We start from the raw sequence: 22,276 nt of genomic DNA, 5'->3' as shown, positions 1-22,276 counted from the left end.
AAGATGCTTACCTGTGTTTTATTGACTATGCTAAGGCATTCAACTGTGTGGATCATAACAAATTATGGTTAACGTTGCGAAAAATGGGAATTCTGGAACACTTAATTGTGCCCATGAGGAATCTGTACATGGAACAAGAGGTAGTCATTCGAACAGAACAAGGGGATACTGCATGGTTTAAAGTCACAAAAAGTGTGTGACAGGGTTGTTTCCTTTCACCATATCTATTCAACCTGTGTGCTGAGCAAATCAACTGAGAATTTGGACTATGTCAAGAGGAACATGGCATTAGGATTAGAGGAAGATTCATTAACAACCTATGTTATGCAGATGACACACCCTTCCTTGCTCAAAGTGAAGAGGACTTGAAGCATTTACTGATGAAGATCAAGAACCACAACCTTTGGTATGGATTACACCTCAACATAAAGAAAATAAAAGTTCTCACAACTGGACCAATAAGCAACATCATGATAAATGGGAAAAAGTTTGAGGTTGTCAAGGATTTCATTTTACTTGGATCCACAATCAACACCCATGGAAGCAGCAGTCAAGAAACTAAAAAATACACTGCATTGGGCAAATCTGCTGCAAAAGTCCTTTTTAAAGTCTTGAAAAGAAAAGGTGTCACCATGAAGACTAACATGAGCCCGACCCAAGTCACAGTATTTTCAGTCGCCGCATATGCACGGGAAAGCTGGACAATGAATAAGGAAGGCAAAGAAGAATTGTCACCTTTGAGGTGCTGGAGAAGAATATTGAATATACCATGGACTGCCAAAAGAACAAACAAATTTGTCCTGGGAGAAGTACAACGAGAATGCTCCTTAAAAGCAAGGATGGAGAAACTATGTCTCACATACTTTGAACATGTTATCAGGAGGGACCAGTTCCTGAACAAGGACAGCATGTTTGGTAAAATAGAGGGTGAGAGAAAAAGAGGAAGACCCCCAAGAAGATGGATTGACACAGTGGCTGGAACAATGGGCTCAAGCACAGCAACAACTGTGAGGGTGGTGCAGGACCAGGCAGTGTTTCATTTGTTGTGCATGGTGTCAGTATGAATCAGAGTCGACTGGACGGCACCTAGTAACAACAACGTATCTATATAACAAAAAACCTGTTGTCAAGTGGATTCTGACTCATAGCCACCCTATAGGACAAAGTAGAACTGCCCCATAGGGTTTCCAAGGAGCGACTGATGGATTCAAACTGCTGACATTTTGGTTGGCAGCCTAGCTCTTAACCACTCTGCCACCAGGGCTGTCTCTCTCTTTATATATGTATGTGTATATACATATGAAGAAATCCCTGGGTGGTTGGGCAAATGGTTACACACTTGACTACTAGCCTAAAAGTTTGGTGGTTGAAATCATCCATCCAGAGGTGTCTAAGGAGACAGGCTTGGCAACTGCTTCCAAAAGATCACAGCCTTGAAAACCCTAGAGCAGTCTATTCTGCACACATTGAGTCAAAATCTACTCAATGACAACTAACAACGTGTACATATATCATTTGTTGTCTCCCCAGTACCACGAATGCTCCTTAATTACAGTAACTACTTATTGCCCAGACAATACAAAATTACTGAGCTCCATGCACCCATAAAAGTGATTATTTATTTTCCGTAGATATGATAATAATTCTCTAGAATTATAAAGCAGACGCCTCTAAACTTATGATTTCAGATGACTGCTACATAATAAGTAACTGTGACAAGCTTGTTACCTTGAAAAGGGGTTGGGAGAAGCACCCTCTGGGTAACTCATCTCCCATCTTTCGAATGGGCTATTAAAGTATTCTAAAAAACCAAGAGCACCATTTAGTCAGGATGGTTTAGCCTTTTTAGCACACTTGAATTTAGCAAGGTGCTGAACTCCTTTCAACAGATAGGAATCTGAATAAAGGGCTTCATTTCATTCTAGCATTTACTCAAATAAATGCAAACATTTTCAGTGCAAATTTAAAATGGAAATGTTTCTCATCTCCATCTCTGGTAATGATATGAACATAAGAATTCTTTTTGACGTGTTCCAATAACCTGAAGTATCTTAAGGTCTTTTTCATTATCAACTACTAATGTTCAGTTTCTTAGGGAACAGATTATTTCTCCTTGTGACAAAAATCATACTTAACAAAGACACAGCTCATTTCCCTCCTGTGTAAAACATTTAAGGGCTCTTCTTACCCTATGGCTAAGGAAAATAATTTGACTACTAATGATCTTTTCCACTGTATCAGAAGCCCATCCACTTTTGATGGTATTATCAATCAGATGGTCCTGCACCCAGCCTCTTTTAACGTAACATTTTTACTGATTACAAAATAAAAACTTATTTATTAGAGAAAATACTGAAAAGCCCACACAATACAATAAAAATCGTCTATAACTCCACACTCCACACCACATTTTGGTGTATTTCCTTAGAATTCTGTTTCCATGCATGTTTATAGAACTTGTTTTTTAAATAAATTGAGAAAGATACTCCAAATACTACTTACAAACTGCTTTATGACTTAAGATAATTTCTGCATGTCATAGCACATTTCTTTAATAACTGCATATTATGCCATCATCTCCATGTGCCACAATTTAATGCATATATTATTGAGTATCCATTATTTCTTTTCACATTATAAAAATATCATCTAAAATACACTTCTAAAACTAAAATTCCTAGATCAAAGAGTCAGGTCGTTAAACAATTTTTTTTACATTATTACAAAATAGTCCTCCAGATATTGAAAAAAAAAGGTGGGTATGTGTGTTGGGGGGTAGCACTACCACCAATTATGTCAAAGAGAGCCCGGTTTATTGAATGGACAGCACAATTGCCTTTGGTCATGTTTCTCTGTGTAAAAAAAAAAATGATACTTCAATATTGTTCTAATTTTTGAGTCTTTTGTTAACAGCAAATTTAATAAACACTGGTGTTTACATGTTTATCATTTGTGTTTTGATTTTTGAAATTTTTCCTGTTTTCATCTATTGCCCGGTTTTCTCTTAGGAACTGGATTTTCTATTTATTTGCAAGTTTTTATAAAATTATTAACCCTTATTTCTTCATAAATATATTTTCCCAGTGTGTCATTTTTTATTAATTTTGTCCATGATGTGCTTCATGGACCAAAATTCTAAACTTTTTGTACACCCAAATCTATCAATTTTTTCACCTGGGGTGTTGCTCAAAAAAGCCTACATCAGCCCATGATCAAGATATTTTCAGTGGTTTATTTTTTTTACAAATACTTCTCTCTTTAATTTATTAGACTTTATAGTGGTAAATGACATGAGGTGTGCATCTAACTAGATTGCTTTCCAAATAAATACTCTTTTATTCAAATATATTTCATTACTTAGTTTGTCCTTGGTTTGAAATGTAAACTTTGTCATATATTCATAACTTGAATATATTTGGGTGTATTTTGGGGTTTTATATTGTGCTAAACACTTTCTATTTTTTGCTCCTCTACAACTCACTTTTCTTTGTGAAATTTCATTCATTTATTCTCTAAATACAAATTAAGTGCCTAGTGACTGACAGGCACTATCCTAGGAACTCAGGATACTTTAGTGGGCAAAAGAAACAAAATTCCTACTCCTCAGAGAATTTACACTCTAGCTTTGTAACATAATAGAATATCTGTAAGTGTTTAATTCTTAATAATGTTAATGGCCAATACTTCATCATTCCTAACTTTCCACCTATTTAAAAAAAAAAAAAAGACCAAAACCCATTGCTGTGGATTCCAACTGATAACAACCCTATACGATAGCGTAGAGCTGCCCCACTGGGTTTCTTAGGAGCCGCTGGTAGATTCAAACTGCCAGCCTTTTGGTTAGAAGCCAAGCTATTAACCACTCCACTACCAGGGCTCCTGATAAAAGCAGAGACTTCCATATATAACTGCTTCAATACACAATCCTATATACAACGGTTCGTAAGACAAGTGAATATTTGGTAAACAGAAAAGAATTAGATAAATTATTACTATTTGGGCTGTGTATGAAAAAAATGTAAAAAAAAAAGAATTTATTTTACTTAGGAAAATAAAATCTTCTGAAGAATAAAGTGACTTATGGAAGATTTTATCAATGTTCATGTTCAAATATTTTTACTTTTCAAAAATTACAAAACGAAATAGGAAATTTTAATTTAGAAGACCTTTTTCATCAAAGTTATGTAGTACACGAACACATAAAATATATGAAATATTTATTAGAGATCATAAGAGTTAGTTTAATAAATATATTGCTAAAATGATTTGGAAATACTATGGAAATAATGCAAATTTATGGACTACAGGATTTTTTTTCAGTGTAGCTAAATAATGATTTCAGTTACTTTCAATGTTTCCCTTTTTGTAATTTTTGTCATTGTCTCAGATTATTTGTTGTTAAGTATTACAAACTCCCCATAGCTTTCTACATATCATATTGATAACGTAACAAGAAATGTTATAGTTGATAAATTTATAATTTTGTTGAAAAGGTTAAGTTTCCTTTTTTAAGGAAAAAACAAGGAAGATCAGGTTTAGTTTTCAATGAGAAGGCGCCTGGATATAATTTAAATCAAAGGAGATTAGATAGAGAGTTAATTTGGTCTTTATAATAAAACCACAGAGATGTGAAAGGTCTTCTCCAGCTACCTATTAGGTAAAGAATTGGGGTTGAGGCTGACACCTGAAAGGAGAAGGAAGGGTGAAGGCCCGAACAATACACTGGCAGGCAGGGAATAATATCAGTCTACATGATATTCCTCTGTAGTGGAAGTGGTTCAGGAACTTGAAAAAGACAAGGATGTCCAACAGTAGACTTTGATTTGAAAAACCCAATATTCCATAAAAACTGATGACCACAGTAGGCAGTGGGAGGTAATATTTGGTGTGGGAGCTTAAGGAAGAGAAGAGGAGAAAGCTGAAATTCTGAGAGTGCTGATGAGAAGACAGGTAGCTTCAGAACAGAGGTTAAGAGTGGACTGACTAGATAAACGAGGTGCCCCACCCACCATCCACAAATCGCTACCCATTCCTAACATATTGGAGCAGGGTCTTATTTTTCCATTGTACATGCAAGGAAGATGGCAGCACTTGTTTTTGTTTTTGAATATTTGTACATAGAGTCACTACTGAAAGATTGAATTTTAATTATGCATATTAAAAAGTAGGTTTCAAATAAAATAAGACTGTCATGTACCTACAAAAGTCAACCTCCTAAAGAAAACTATTTCATAACATATTATCAACTACTTTGTGGAAGAATACACGAGTTGTGACTTAAATGAGGGGCTAACCATGTGAATGTATGTGAAAGAATTCTGACTTAGCCATGTAAACCAGTGATATCAAACATCCTTTAAAATCCTAACAGAATCTGAGAACATAGACAGTTGTATATGTAGGAAATAATAAATTTTAGCTGAAAAGATTAAACTTTTATCAGAAAATTAATTCTTGGAATGGTGAAATACCATCTAATCCTCCAGGGATGAAACCTCTATCTTTACAGGCATTCAAAGAGCTCATTCAATCAAAGATTCAGCTTAGGACAGGAGGTATAGTTTTGGAAAAATCTGTTCATATTTCTTCAGGAAAGTAGCACTACTCCTTTACATGAGTATTTTTAAAGGTTTGCTGGAAACTATGTTGTAATTTAGGACCATATTTTTTTTTTTTCTTTTTGGGAACCCTGGTGGCACAGTGGTTAAGAGCTATGGCTGTTAATCAGAAGGTTGGCAGTTTGAATCCACCAGCTGCTCCTTGGGAAAACTATGGGGCAGTTCTCCTTTGTCCTATTGGGTCTCAATGAGTCAAAATCAATTCAACAGCAATGAGTTTGGTTTTTCGGGATTTTTTGTTGTTGTTTTTCTTTTTGGTCAGAGTACATCTCCAGGTTAATTTTTCCAGGTCTGAACTTCCTAACTACGTTTAAGGAAAATCTAAAATTAACCTTCATACAATGATATTCTGGGTTTTTCCCATTCTTTTTGCCAATATATGATGGAAAAAAAAATCTTTCAGTCATGGTGGAGACAAGTACTGGGTGGTTGGGGGAGACAAGTATGAAGAATCCAGGATTGTGATCATGAGTGTACAATACTTTTATAGCTGGAGCTACTACCTTTAATTGTTGTAAAAGATCTATAGCTATAAAAGACCCATTAAACAAAAACAAAAACAACTTTGCTGTCGAGTTGATTCTAACTCATAGTGACCCTATAGGACAGAGTAGAACAGCCCCATAGGGTTTCCAAGGAGCAACTGGTGGATTCCAACTGCTGACCTTTTGGTTAGCCTGAGCTCTTAAGCACTGTGTCACCAAAGACCCATAACCCAAAAAAACCCAGTGCCAGTTATCTTTTAATGAGATTAAAGAATAAAAACAAAGTGTCCTTTCTCACACATTTGCTTTGGCAAGTTCATAGATGAGTCTTGGAATGAAAAGATTAGGAAACACTGATTTACAAGCATTGGGAAAACATGATTTCACTAAATGTTTGTTTTTTCTTACAAAGATGTGTATGTGTGTGTGTATGTGTGTGTCTGAGATAACTTCATATTTGCTTCGTTAGATTGTAAAGTATGAAAGACAAGGATTTTCCCATAGTGGAAGGTACACTCACATGGTTTTAAAGAGAGTCGAACTGCAATCCAAGTTCATTCATTTATGTCACTATGTAAGTGACTTGGGACAATAGTATTAACTAATCTAAACCTCAGTCCCTCCTTTATAAAGTAAGTTGCTTGAAATAAAAATCTTGAATATTGTTTTTAGCTCGTATATTCTGTGAAAAATTTTTAATTATTTTATAGTTTCAGTAGCAATCAGCATATTGATAGTCAAATGATAAATTCTCAAAAAATGCTTACTTAAAAAATTACAGAAAAATTTTTTAATTAATTCATTCAAGCATTAGGCAACCTTTCATTGCAGACTTACCGTATGGCACACATTGAGTTCAAGTATGACTAGGGTCAAATTTAAGAAATAAAAAGGTAAAGATTAGGAAAACAAAGTCTTTGCCATTAACAAAGTCAGTTTCTTGATATCCTACCAGGCAAATTAATTTTACCATATTCAGGAAATCCTTGTCACAATAAATCACAAAAGATGAGATTATAAAAGCATAAATTGCAATGGAAAAAGGGCTTAATATTAAAATTAAATGTAATCTTACGAGTGATTTAGATTTAAAGCTAACACAGTTAACTTTTACCAAAAGTTTTTACCAAAAACAGGAGAGTCTAAGCAGGTAAAGAGATATGGAAAATTCCACCCCGGATGAAATGAGGCTAGAAATCTAGTTCCACTGCTTCAAAGATTAGCTATTATGGGACAACCTAAATATGAGGGGTGGTGGAAGGAGTCTGATCATGAAGCTGAACTGACTCCTTTCTTTGTGGCTAACACTCTATTTCTGGAAAATATGCATTTCAAAGCACCATGAAGAGCTGAAATTATGAAAGAGGAATTCAAAGGTTTGAAAATTCAGCTGGTCTGAGGTGAGGAAAAGAACACAGGGTTTCAAACACCAGAGTAAATTACTCTAGGCATGAACTTTGGGAAACCAAAGGCCATACCCTGGAATGACCCTTCTCAGGTCCTAAATATGTTATGAACATTCAGAATTTACAGAACATTGCTTATTTATTATTCTTAAACTTAAATTTTATACCCTTTATTGTTTAATCAATTTTTTCTTCTTTACAGAGTTCAAATTAAAGGAAAATATTTAATTTGAAATGGCTTCATTCTTTTTCAAAAAGTGAATTCGGTATAATTTACTATTAACTAAACTCTTGGTTATGTTTAGTATTAGCATAAGCATACTTCAAAGCATACATTTTAAGATTAAAAACAATAATGTACAAAGAAGAGCATTTTAAAATATTAGTCTTTGAACACTAAAATTTAGAACTCCATTGGTAAGTTAAGATTTTACTCAAATTAAAAACTATATATATTTAGTTTGTCACTTACTTTCTACCAAATTATTCATAATATAGTTGATATATAACCATAAACAGAGATTATTATGAATACCTAGCCTTGACTCAGACAAATATTTTCAATTAGTGCTTTGGGTATTCAAACCTCCTGTCTAATTTAAATTAGTGTGATTAAAGCTATCATCTCTGTCAGGAAAGAGAAAAATTGAAGTTAACACATGTACAAGGCAATGCAACTCTCCAAGTCCCACTGTCTGCAGGCAGTCTGCCCAAAAAAACAAAAAGTAAGTAAATAAAATAATTAATGTCACTTTTGGCTATCTGTGCCGAAGCGCAGTATTACACTGCTTGAATGGCGCTCGCGCAAGGAGTTCAAAAACAGGAAATGGACGGGAAAAAGAGCCTCTTTCATGATTTACTGAATCTCTAGACACCAAACTGCCTTTACTTCTGAATTCTCTGCTTGTAAAAATGTTTATTTATCTTTACTCTGGAAAAATAAAAGAAACATGTTTCAAATAAAAAAGATGTTTGTTATAATATAAACTAAAATGTAAAAATCAGTTTTATATGTTTAATAATCTTTTCCCGTCAAAGTTAGACCAAGAGAATCCTGAGAAAATGAAGTCCCTCTTAATGAGCTGAAAAAAATAATCTAATTTTAATAAAGATTCTAGTACAGAGAAAAAGTCTACACTCATTTTTTTTTTAAGAGCTTCAGTACCTGGTCCCCCATCCCCCCCAAAATAGAACAAGTAGTAGAAAACTATATTTTTGGTTCCTAATTTCCATGAAATTTCTTAAATTATTCTTTTTTAAAATTCAAGGTCCTTAAATGGAAGGGAAAATGCTTTTTTAGTGCAAGGACTGCTTTTAATTTTTTCCACACTATTTCAGTTGACTACAAGCATGAAAAGAAACCAAAAAACTATTTCACACTAAATGTACTGTAGGAGGGAGTGGTGTTAGTGGTTAGAGAGTGGGACTTGTAGCTCAATTTCTTGAGTTCTATTTCTGGCTTAATCCCTGCCAAACCCTGTGGTGTTGTGATTATTGCTTGTATGGTCATATATGGGTTTGCCTATCCAAGAACTGGGGTGCTCTGAATGTTCTGCACTTTTGACAGCTAGTGCTGAATACTCTTGCTTTAAATGATCTCCACAATTCAAACCAAACTTGTGTTTTAAACTTCTCACCTGAACTCACTTCCTGCAATGTAATCCTACAAAAATGTTTTATTTCCAGGTTTCTCCTCCCAATATCTCATGTACTCACCATGTCTAACATCTATCTAATATTAAAATTGTGCTTATCTTTCCATCCATGTGGTATGGCATATCCTAATTACTAAGGTCCATTTGGTTGTAAGAAATACAAATCGTTTCTAGTTAGTTTAAGCCACAATGAGAATTATCTGAAAGTGTTGACCAAAATCTCTCAGAGTCCAAGGAAAAATTGATCAACATGGGAATAGGGCTGATTCCATTCTTTAGCAGAAAGAATCTGTGAATTGTTTCACTGGGATATTGTCAGTAATATGATTCTATTTCCATGATTCCAAGTGTTCTCTTTGGTCAGTTCCATATTCCACATTTCCAGGGAAAGATGGTGATAGGTGCCGTGATGTGAACAGCCCCATCTCTGGATTAATCCTTTGTGATTTGGGATTGTGATTTCTTTATTTAGCAGAACACCTGTCACAGTTGCCACATATGTATGAGAATAAAGGCAATTCTCAGAAGGGAGTCCTGGGCAGACAAAACTATTACTCACCATTCATTCATCCGTTCAGTATGTTTATTGACTTACTTCATCTGCCAGATTTTGTGATAAGTACTTAGAAAACACATGTGAACGTGGCATTCTTGTCTTCAAAGAATGCCTGGTCTATTTGAGGAGAAAGATCAATAATGATACACTGTACAACTACTACAAGACAGGTAAGAAACAAAATTACATGTACTAAAAAAGTGTAAAGAAGGGAACAATTAATTCTCCCTGAAAATAGCACAAAGGTTATATCAAATAAGATTACCTCAGGTTGCAAGTAACAAGAACTCAACTATCGGCACTTAAGCAAAAGACAGTTGTCCGCCATCCACCACACACACACAGACATAATAATTCTAAAAGAATGTGACATTAGGTCGGTATCTCAATGAATGATACCAAGGCCTTTCCCTCATAGCCACAAGATGTCTGCTGGAACTCAGCCTGGGAGTCAGCCATGTCTATTTTTTTTAAGAAAGCAAAAGCTTTTCCAAAACACCTCAAGCTGACACATGTTTATTTTCCATGGCCACAAGATCAACCCTAGATATAAAAAAGGCTGAAAAAACAAGTATTTGGCTGTCCTGAGACCTTAGGGATCATTTCACCAATACTCTATCCACCAGGGGACCAATGAGACTGTTTCTTCAAAAATCTTGGAGGCAGTTTGACTCTCTGTGCCCCTTATCACTGTATCCCTAGCTCATTTTCCAAGTTGCATTCTCCTTAGTAATCTCCTGACATTATACACTTCTTTGCATGGTCTCCAACATCCTCTCGGTTACACTATGCTCTTATGAACCCTAAATTCCTGATAAATGAACACTCCTTCACTCTCAACCTCTTCATAGAATGTTCCCTCCAGAGGATCTTCTTTGGCTGGCTGAAATTGGGCCTCAGATCTTGAAGAAACAGTTGTTGTTGTTACGTGCCATTCAGTCAGTTCCAACTCATAGCGACCCTATGCACAACAGAACGAAACACTGCCCGGTCCTGTGCCATCCTTACAATCATTGTCATGCTTGACCCATCACTGTAGCCACTGTGTGAATCCGCCTCGTTGAGGGTCTTCCTCTTTTCCGCTGACCCTGTACTCTGCCAAGCATGATGTTCTTCTCCAGGGACTGATCCCTTCTGACAACATGTCCAGAGTATGTGAGAAGCAGTCTTGCCATCCTTGCTTCTAAGGAGCATTCTGGTTGTACTTCTTCCAAGACAGATTTGTTCGTTCTTCTGGCAGTCCATGGTATATTCAATATTCTTCGCCATCACCACAATTCAAAGCCATCAATTCTTCTTAGGTCTTCCTTATTCACTGTCCAGCTTTCACATGCATATGATGTGATTGAAAATACCATGGCTTGGGTCATGCACACCTTAGTCTTCAGGGTGACATCTTTGCTCTTTGACACTTTGAAGAGGTCCTTTGCAGCAGATTTACCCAATGCAAATGCATCTTTTGATTTCCGGACTGCTGCTTCCATGGCTGTTGATTGTGGATCCAAGGAAAATGAAATCCTTGACAACTTCAATCTTTTCTCTGTTTATCATGATGTTGCTCATTGGTCCATTTGCGAGGATTTTTGTTTTCTTTATATTGAGGTGCAATCCATACTAAAGGCTGTGGTCTTTGATCTTCATTAGTAAGTGCTTCAAGTCCTCTTCACTTTCAGCAAGCAAGGTTGTGTCATCTGCATAACTCAGGTTGTTAATGAGTCTTCCTCCAATCCTGATGCCCCGTTCTTCTTCATATAGCCCACCTTCTCATATTATTTGCTCAGCATACAGATTGAATAGGTATGGTGAAAGAATACAATCTTGACGCACACCTTTCCTGACTTTAAACCAATCAGTATCCCCTTGTTCTATTAACAACCGCCTCTTGATCTATGTAAAGGTTCCTCATGAGTACAATTAAGTGTTCTGGATGTCTCATTCTTTGCCATGTTATCCATAGTTTGTTATGATCCACAGAGTCAAATGCCTTTGCACAGCCAATAAAACACTGGTAAACATCCATCTGGTATTCTCTGCTTTCAGCCAGGATCCATCTGACATCAGCAATGATATCCCTGGTTCCACATCCTCTTCTGAAACCGGCCTGAATTTCTGGCAGTTCCCTGTGATATACTGCTGCAGCTGTTTTTGAATGATCTTCAGCAAAATTCTGCTTGCGTGTGATATTAATGATATTGTTCTATAATTTCCACATTTGGTTAGATCTCCTTTCTCGGGAATAGGCATAAATATGGACCTCTTCCAGTCAGTTGGCCAGGAAGCTGTCTTCCAGATTTCTTGGCATAGACAAGTGAGCACCTCTAGCACTGCATCCATTTGTTGAAACATCTCAATTGATATTCCATTAATTCCTGGAGCCTTTTTTTTTGCTAATGCCCTCAGAGCAGCTTGGACTTCTTCCTTCAGTACCATCGGTTCCTGATCAAATGCTACTTCTTGAGATGGTCGAACATCGACTAATTCTTTTTGGTATAATGACTCGCTGTATTCCTCCCATCTTCTTTTGATGCTTCCTGCATCATTTAATATTTTCCCCCATAGAATCCTTCACTATTGCAACTCGAGGCTTGAATTTTTTTCTTCAGTTCTTTCAGCTTGAGAAACTCTGAGTGTGTTCTTCCATTTTGGCTTTCCATTTCCAGCTCTTTGTACATGTCATTATAATACTTTGTCTTCTCGAGCTGCCCTTTGAAATCTTCTGTTCAGTTCTTTTACTTCATCAATTTTTCCTTTTGCTTTAGCTGCTCGACATTCGAGAGCAAGTTTCAGAATCTCCTCTGACACCCATCTTGGTCTTTTCTTTCTTTCCTGTCTTTTCAATGACCTCTTGCTTTCTTCATGTATGATGCCCTTGATGTCATCCCACAACTCGTCTGGTCTTCAGTCACCAGTTTTCAATGCATCAAATCTATTCTTCAGATGGTCTCTGAATTTAGGTGGGGTATACTCAAAAAAAAAAAATTTTTTTTATACTCAAGGTCATATTTTGGCTCTCATGGACTTGCTCTCATTTTCTTCAGTTTCAGCTTGAACTTGCATATGAGCAATTGATGGTCTGTTCCACAGTCAGCCCCTGGCCTTGTTCTGACTGATAATATTGAGCTTTTCCATCATCTCTTTCCGCAGATGTAGTCGATTTGATTTCTGTGTGCTCCATTTGGTGAGGTCCATGTGTATAGTCGCTGTTTATGTTGGTGAAAGAAGGTACTTGCAATGAAGAAGTCGTTGGTCTTGCAAATTTCTATCATTCGATCTCTGTCATTGTTTCTATCACCAAGGCCATATTTTCCAGCTACTGATCCTTCTTCTTCTTCATTTCCAACTTTCATATTAAAATCACCAGTGATTATCAATGCATCTTGATTACATGTTCGATCAATTTCAAACTGCAGCAGCTCATAAAAAATCTTCTATTTCTTTATCTTTGGCCCTAGTGGTTGGTGCATATATTTGAATAATAGCCATATTAACTGGTCTTCCTTGTAGGCATGTGGATATTATCCTATCACTGACAGCGCTGTACTTCAGGGTAGATCTTGAAATGTTCTTTTTGACGACGAATGCAAAACCACTCCTCTTCCAGTTGTCATTCCCAGCATAGTAGACTATATGATTGTCTGGTTCAAAATGGCCCATATAGTCCATTTCAGTTCACTAATGCCTAGATGTTTATGCGTTCCATTTCATTTTTGACAGTTTCTAATTTTCCTAGATTCATACTTCATATATTCCAGGTTCTGATTATTAATGGATGTTTGCAGCTGTTTCTTCTCATTTTGAGTCGTGCCAGTAAGTGAAATTAATTTCCTCTTTGTTTCCTAGACATTGCATAGAGATCATTAATTTTCATCCTTGCTTAAAAACTCATTCACATTTGAAGTTTTTGACATTTTTACTATTTGGTTCTGTACCTTTTCTCATTATTTTGGTGCCACACCCATTGATTACTGAATATTTACAGTAAATTTAGAATTTCCCTCTCCACATTAACCTCTGACATCATCCTGGAAGGATTATAATGTCCCCATGGATAGCCAGTCTAACATGTTGCTCTCAATATCCTGTTTTTCTCTTCTGTATTAAGATAATTACTGTAATTATAATTACTGTATTTATAGTATTATATAGTATATTTTTTTATTATATAGTATATATTATATAGTTTATATTACAGTGATGCATTGCTTAACATTCAGAACACGTTCTGTGAAATAGTGCATTATATGATTTAGACATCGTGTGAACACCATATTATATAGAGGCAGTCCCTGGATTATAGTCAAGGTTAAGGAAAGCTGTATGTCAGGGCTGTATCCTTTCGCTATACTTATTCAACCTGTATGCTGAGCAAATAATTTGAGAGCCTGGACTATATGAAGAAGGGGGCATCAGGATTGGAGGAAGTCCTATTAACAACCTGCGTTATACAGATGACACAACCTTATTGGCTGAAAGTGAAGAGGACTTGAAACACTTACTGATGAAGATTAAAGGCTACAGCCTTCAGTATGGATTACAGCTCATAAACCAAAAAAAAAAAAACAAACCTGTTGCCATCGAGTGGACTCCGACTCATAGCGACCCTGTAGGACAGAGTAGAACTGCCCTATATAGTTTCCAAGGAGCGCCTGGTGGATTTGAACTGCTGATCTTTTGGTTAGCAGCTTTAGCTCTTTAACCACATGCCACCAGGGTTTCCACACCTCATAAAGAAAAAAAAAATCCTCACAACTGGGCCAATAAGCAACATCATGATAAACAGAGAAAAGACTTAAGTTGTCAAGGATTTTATTTTACTTGGAGCCACAATCCACACCCATGGAAGCGGCAAGCCAGAAGGCAAATGACACATTGCATTGGGCAAATCTGGTGCAAAAGACCTCTTTAAAGTGTTAAAAAGCAAAGATGTCACCTTGAAGATCAAAGCACACCTGACCAAGCCATGGTGTTTTCAGTTATCTCTTATCCATTTGAAAGCTGAATGATGGATAAAAAAGACTGAAGGAGAATTGACACCTTTGAATTATGGTGTTGTCGAAGAATATTGACTATTCTTCTTGGATTGCTAAAGGAATGAAAAACCTGTCTTAGAGGCAAGGTTGCCAAGTCTATATCTCACATACTTTGGACATGTTATCGGGAAGGACCAGTTCCTGGAGAAGGACATCATGCTTGGAAAGTAGAGGGTCAGCAAAAAAGAGGAAGATCCTCAACGAGATGGGTTGATACAATGGCTGCAACAATGGGCTCAAGCATAGTGACGATTGAGAGTCTAGCACAGGAGTGGGCAGTGTTTCCATCAGTTATACACAAGGTGGCTATAAGTCGGAACTGACTTGATGGCACCTAACAACGACGGCAACCTGGATTACCAATGAGTCCCATTCCTACCTGTCTTTAAGTCAAATTTGTATGTAAGTTGGAACATTAGGTACAGTTTGTATCTAACATCAGTTAGTCAAATATTTGTTTTTTTAAAAAAAAAACCTGTTGCCGTTGAGTCAATTCCGACTCATAGCGACCCTGTAGGACAGAGTAGAAATTCCCCATAGAGTTTCCAAGGAGCACCTGGTGGATTCCAACTGCTGACCTTTTGGTTAGTAGCCGAACCACTTAACCACTACGCCACCAGGGTTTCCAATATTTGTCTTAGTATATGGCATATAGTGTACCTTTCCACACATTATAAATAAATAAATAAATAAACACTTCCAGATACACTAAAACATTTTTAACATAATAATACAGTAATAATAATAATAATGTTTTGGCATATTAAATCTATTCCTGGTATGCTCCTCCCCCCCATTTCTGTTGATGTGTCTCCATTAACATCAATATACAACTTATCTTTGATGAGTTTACTCTGTACTTATTTTTTAAAAACCTGGTGTTGCATTATTTGCAGGATTTAATTATTCATTTTATTCCCTGAAAATATCATACTTGGTCCTTACGATTATCTGTGTTTTTGAGTTTTTTGGAGATCTCTCTCACTCTCTTATTTTTTGTTTATCTTTTTCTGTGTATACATTTGAGTATTCATGCCTTTCCATTTGGAGTACTTCCTTGAGTAATACTTGCAGAATGGTCTGGTGGTGGCAAATTCCCAGAGCTTCTTATTGTTTGGGTATGTCTTAATTTCCCCATCATTTTTGAATGAACACTTTGTGGGGTAAAGCATTATTGGTTGGCAATTGTTTTCTTACAGTATTTTATATATGTTGTTCCATTTTTTTCTGGCTTCTAGAGTTTCTGGGAGAAACCCACACTGATTCTTAGGAAAGGCCCTTGGTGTAGTATGTTGTATATGTTGGTGCTTTCAGGATTCTCTTTTTATCTTTGGTTTGCAAGAATTTTATTAGGAGGTTGTTATGAGTCAGAATCGACTCCACGGCACTGGGTTTGCTTTTGGTTTTGGCGCGGAGTGGAGTTGATCTTTTTGGGGTTCATGTAACTTCCTATATTTGCAGGATCAGTTCTCTGTTCAGATCTGGGAAATTCTCTCTGATTATCTCTTGCAAAATTGTTTCTATGCCTTACTGTTGTCATGGTGTTCTGGGATCCAATAATTTTAATGTTATATTTCTTTATTGAATCCCATATTTCCTTTTGGGTTTGCTCTCTGGATATTTTCTCTGGATATCAATAACTTGATAAGGTCAGTTATTTTATCTTCTAGTTCATTTATTCTATCTTCTGTCAGTTTGGCTCTATCATTGTTTCTCTTATTTTTTTTCTAATTCGGTTGTCTTATTTTTCTATTCTAGTAATTCTCTTGTTTTTATGTTTTTGATTTCCATATTGAGCCTCTCATTTTGTTCCTCCATTTGTTTCCTGATGGCCACTAGTTTGTTTTCTGTGTGCTTTTTGCTTTCTTTAAACATATTTAGCATCATAGTCTGTAAATTATCAATTTGTTCTTTTAGTCTGGTCTCCATAGAAGAAATTTTCTTTTTCATGTTTTGCTTTTGGTTGGTTCTTCTTGTCTTGTGATTTTGTGTTTTTTACTATTTTTTGTTGAACTTGGGACATTTTGTTATCTTTGTTTTATTACTTTAAATTTTGTATTCTGGTTTTTGTGGGGAAATTTTCTGATTGGACACTCTGGTGGCTCAAGGGCCAAGTACCCAGCTGCCAACAAAAGGTGCTCTGAGGGGTAAAGATGTAGCAGCCTGCCTCTGCAGACTCACAGACCTGGGAACCCCACAGGGCAGCTCCATTCAGTCCCACAGGGTCAGTATGAGTCAGAATCAACCCAGAGGCAGTAAGCTTGGCAGCTTCTCCTTAGAGGGTACTCTTATTTATTTATTTATTTATTCCAGTGGTAATTCAGGAGTTCTAGGTGCTAGAAAACTGAAATTCAATATGAATGTGTGATAGGTGGGGGTGTTTAGTTGGTTGCAGACACTGAGGTAAGTGGTGAGGCTTGGCTTTCCTGTGCAAAGATGGGGGTCTCCCTATGTCTCTCCCTCACAGGCTTCCTGCACAGTCCCACTGTGAGCCATTTCCCTCTGAGTCACTCCATTAGTCTGAAGTATTCTGCCTTAAAAAAAAAATCCAGCTACAGCTTCCACAGATTACCTCCTTCTTTGTGTTCCCCATTTCAGGTGTTACCCAGTCCCTTCCCAAAATGGCTGCAACAAGTGAGCACTCCCAACATTAGTGGGTAGGCCCTCTCAGCTTCTGCGCCATCCTCACTCTTCCTCTCCCCCACTTCTGGACTCTCTCTGAGTCTTGGTCACCTCAGTTGCCGTCCAGAGTTCTGTGACCTCTGTCTGTGATTATTTCCATTTGTTGTTTAGTGGGTTATTTACTGGAGGAGTAAATGGGAGCCTCCACTCCACCTTGCTGAATAATTTCTTATTCTAATTGTTGTGGTGTCTTCTTCTTATTGTTCCCTTTATAATTTGTGCTTGTTGACATATTTAGTTCAAAATACAGCTTTTTCTTTACTTCTACAAATTGTGAATTACAAATTTTACCTGCTATTTGTTCCAGCTCTTCCAATTAAAAGACAGTCTTATTATCATTAATCATAGTTATGTCCTAAGAAGACTTGCAGTACAATTTTATCCCAGGGGTTTAAATGTACACAGAATTTCTCTTCTGTCTTGCATTTGCTCATTAAACATACACACACATTATAAGTAGACTTACATATATACATAAGTTTTTTTTTATGTATGTTTATGTATATGTGTGTGTGTGTGTGTGTTTGTGTGTGTGTGTGTGTGTATAGCATGAGTGTATATATGGAGTCTCTGGGTGGTGCACATGGTTAATGGCACAATTGCTAACCAGAAACGTGGAGGTTCGATTCTACCCAGAAGTGCCTCAGAAACAAAAAAAAAACTTGATGATCCACTTCCAAAAAATTAGTCATTGAAAACCATAGGGAGTACAGTTCCTCTCTTACACACATGGGGTTGTAATGAGTCAGAATTGACTCAGTGGCAACTGGTTTGTTGGTTGATTCTCTATCAGATAGCGAACTTCCTGTGTGTTGTGTTCTATGCTAGATATTGATCCAGTGAAGATGGTCACTTATACCAATTGACAAACTAAGGGAAACAACGTCCTTACCTTTTCCACTCTGGCTTCCTTTCAAAAAGAGTCCCATATGAGATATTTTTTTTCTTTTGTTAGTGAAAGATAGATATGGGTAAACACCTCTGGGCTTTCTTTTTCTGGTATGAATTAAAGCCAATCACCCCAAGAGCTCCTCAAGAAGACCAAACAGTGCTTAGCCCAGCAATAAAAGGGTGCATTTGCTTTTTGGGAACCACGTTCTGTAAATCAGTTTGGTAGGCATCCTGTAGTAGAAAGAACCTGCCTAAATGACAGAATTTTCTTAAGCAAGGTTGTCATCATTCCTGGCAGAATTTATTTGGAATGTGCATTTTGGATGAGCCCACACATCTCACGAACCCTATAAAATATAATGACCTTTTAAAGCAAGACAGTTTAAAAAGAATTATGGTGTTTTTATAGGAAATAAAATCCTTAAGAAGAAATAATGGCTTCTAACGTGTTTGGATTCAGAGTCAGCAGTGGAATACTTTACAAAGAGGTGGCTGGAATTGTTCTAAGCCAACCTCAAGATGATTTTAGCACTACTCTTCAGAGCCATCTACAAAATGATCCTGCCTTGGCATGGAAAGAAAAGAGCTGATGGCAATAATTCTTCTCAATCCTCACCAACTGAAAAGCAACTTTGTTCATATTGATGCCACTAACATACCATATGTACAATGTGGAAGGAGGGAGTAATAAAAGAGTTAGTATCAGGTTCAATCTCAAGATATACACCTCCTGAAAAAGGACAAAGACACTGAACAAAGATAGTTCTAACTCAAGTAATAAAAAATGCTGCTTTAATATACATGAAATTTGAATTAGAATTAAAAAAAAAAAAAAAAAAAAACCTTGCTCTTTAGTACTAAATTGTTTCCAACATTTATCTTAGAGTATCCTCATAGGGTATAACCAAAAACCAAAACCAAACCTGTTGCCATAGAGTTGATTCTGACTTATAGCGACTCTAGAGGTCAGAGTAGAATGACCTTATAGGGTTTCTAAGGAGCAGCTGGTGGATCTGAATTGCCAACCTTTTGGTTAGCAGCCAAGCTCTTAACTACTGCTACACCAGGGCTTCAATGGTATATAACAGGACCCTAAATTTATTTCTTTTCAGTTGGTCTGAAGCTGAGTTCTCTAAAGAAGCAAAGTCAGTGAAGCATGTATATACATATATATATAGAGAGAGAGAGAGAGAGAGAGATTTATCTCAAGGAAATGGCTCAGTGGAGGCTCAAGTGGAGGACCCAATTCTGTGGATCAGGCATCAGGCTGGTGGCTTCTCCTGACTCACATGGCTGCAGGGGCTGATGAACCCGAATCAGCAAGTCAGATGTTGACAAGCTGGATCCAGGATCCAGAGTGAGAGAAAGCTTGTCAAAGCATTCATATATATTGAATGTGAGCCACACCCTCAAGGAAACTCCTCTTACATCAAATACTTAAGTAAGGCTGTGACTTGAGTAAGACTGTGACTTGAAGAAGGGTGTGACTTAAGTCACAGTCTCTACTAAGGGTGTGACTTAAGATATACCCAACACTAATCCTACCTCATTAACATATAGAGGTTTAGATTTACAGCACACAAAATGGAAGATAATTAAATAATACCACAAATTAGCAGGTAATTACATCAGATCACAAAATGGAGGATAATTATATAATACTGGGAATCATGACCTAGCCAAGTTGATACATGACATTAACCATCACACAGCTGTTTTCTTTTATAAAATGGGTCGATAACTTATAAGTTCACATCCAGTTCTAAATTTCTACAAACACAAAAACATCCTATCAAAAAGATAACTTTGATAGAAAGCTGTATATATATATATCCAAATATATAGTTCTGATGGTAAGGTAGTATTTTAATTTCTTAATGAGAACACCCCTAATATTTTTCCAGGTACAACTTGAATATATAAGCTTGGTGGATATGCAGAAGATTCCTGGGTGGCACAAACAGTTTCCGCTTAGCTACTATTGAAAGATTGGTGGTTCAAACCCAACCAAGGGTGCTGTGAAAGAAGGCCCAGCGATCTGCTCCTGTGCAGATTATAGCCAAGAAAACCCTATGGAGATCATCAGTTCTACTCTGTAGCAGATGAGTTTGCCATGAGTTGGAATTGACAGCAATGGGTTTTTTTGTTTTTGTATATTTTTGGGTAGATATACAGTTTTTTTTTTTTTTTACAGATTAAGGGAAAACCCTGGTGGCATAGCGGTTAAAAGCTACAGCTGCTAAGCAAAAGGTCTGCATTTCAAATCCACCAGGTGCTCCTTGGAAACCGTATGAGGCAGTTCTACTATATCCTATAGGGCCACTATCAGTAGGAATTGACTCAACAGCAACAGGTTTTTTTTTAATATAGATTAAATGGCTGTAACTTTACTTATGGTGTGTAAATCTAATATTTAGTTAGATACTTCAGATATAATCATAAATATTATAAAATAATAATTTAGAATCTTTGCTTCTTCTCCAGATTTAAATTTTGTGAAATAATTTTATTCAAGTTATATACATATATATATACATAAACTGTTGCTGTCAGGTTGATTCCAACTCACAGCAAGGATGTATGGACATGTTTTTATGGACATGTTTTTATATCTCATGGGTAAATATCTTGGGGTAGAATGCCTGGGTCATATGGTAGACATACATATATTTTTTTAATTTGATTGTGTTTTAGGTGAAAGTTTACATCTCAAATTAGTTTTTCATTCAAAAATTTATACACAAAATATTTTGTGACATTGATTACAATCCCTGCAATGTGTTAAAACTCTCCCCCTTTCCATTTCCACCCTGGGTTCTCCATGTCCATTAGCCCAGTTTTCTTGTCCCTTCCTGCCTTCTCATCTTTGCTTTTGGGCAGATGGTGCCCATTTGATCTCGTATACTTGATTGAACTAAGAAGCACATCCTCATATGGGTTATTGTTTGTTTTATAGGCCTGACTAATCTTTAGCTGAAAGGTGGACTTTGGGAGTGGCTTCAGTTCTGAGTTAGCAGGGTGTCCGACAGCCCTAGTCTCAGGGGTTCCTCCAGTATTTGTCAGACTAGTAAATCTGATCTTCTTTGTGAATTAGAATTTCATTCTACATTTTTCCCTGTTCTCTCTGGGACTCTCTACCGTGATTCCTGTTGGAGAGTTCTGTGGTGGTAGCCGGGCACCATCTAGTTGTTCTGGGCTCAGGCTGGGGAGGCTGTGGTTCATGTGGTTCATTAGTTCTTTGGGCTGATATTGTCCTTGTGTCTTTGGTGTTCTTCATTCTCCTTTGCTTCAAACTTGATGGGACCAATAGATGTATTTATTTACTTTTATAATTTTTTTTAATTGCACTTTAGGTGAGCATTAATTAATTTCTTATTAAATAATTTATACACAAATTGTTTTGTGACATTTGTTGCAATCCCTGCAATGTGTCAACACTCTCCCCTTCTCCACCCTGGGTTCCCCATTTCCATCCATCCGTATTTCTTGCCCCTTCCTTCTCATCATTGCTTTTGGGCAGGTGTTACCCATTGGTCTTGTATACGTGATTGAAAAAACCACATTCCTCACATGTGTTATTATTTGTTTTATAGAGTTGTCTAATCTTTGGCTGAAGGGTGAACTTTGGGAGTGGCTTCAGTTCTGAGTTAAAAGGGTGTCTGGGGACCATGGTCTCATGGATTTCTCCAGTCTCTGTCAGACCAGTAAGTCCAGTCTTTTGTGTGTATGTGTGAATTTGGCTTTCCCTTGTGTCTCTGGTTTTCTTCGTTCTCCTTTTCTCTGGATGGAATGGGACCAGTAGATGTATCTTAGGTGGTCACTTGCAAACTTTTAAGACCCCAGATGCTACTCACCAAAGTTGGATGTAGAACATTTTCTTTAGGAATTATGTTATGCCAATTGACCTAGATGTCGCCTGTGACCATGGTCTCTGGCCTTCGCCCCAGCAACTC

The sequence above is a fragment of the Loxodonta africana genome, chromosome 3 (genome assembly GCF_030014295.1).
Source record: "Loxodonta africana isolate mLoxAfr1 chromosome 3, mLoxAfr1.hap2, whole genome shotgun sequence".
Classification (NCBI taxonomy): domain Eukaryota; kingdom Metazoa; phylum Chordata; class Mammalia; order Proboscidea; family Elephantidae; genus Loxodonta; species Loxodonta africana.
Note: the sequence above shows the minus strand (reverse complement) of the source record.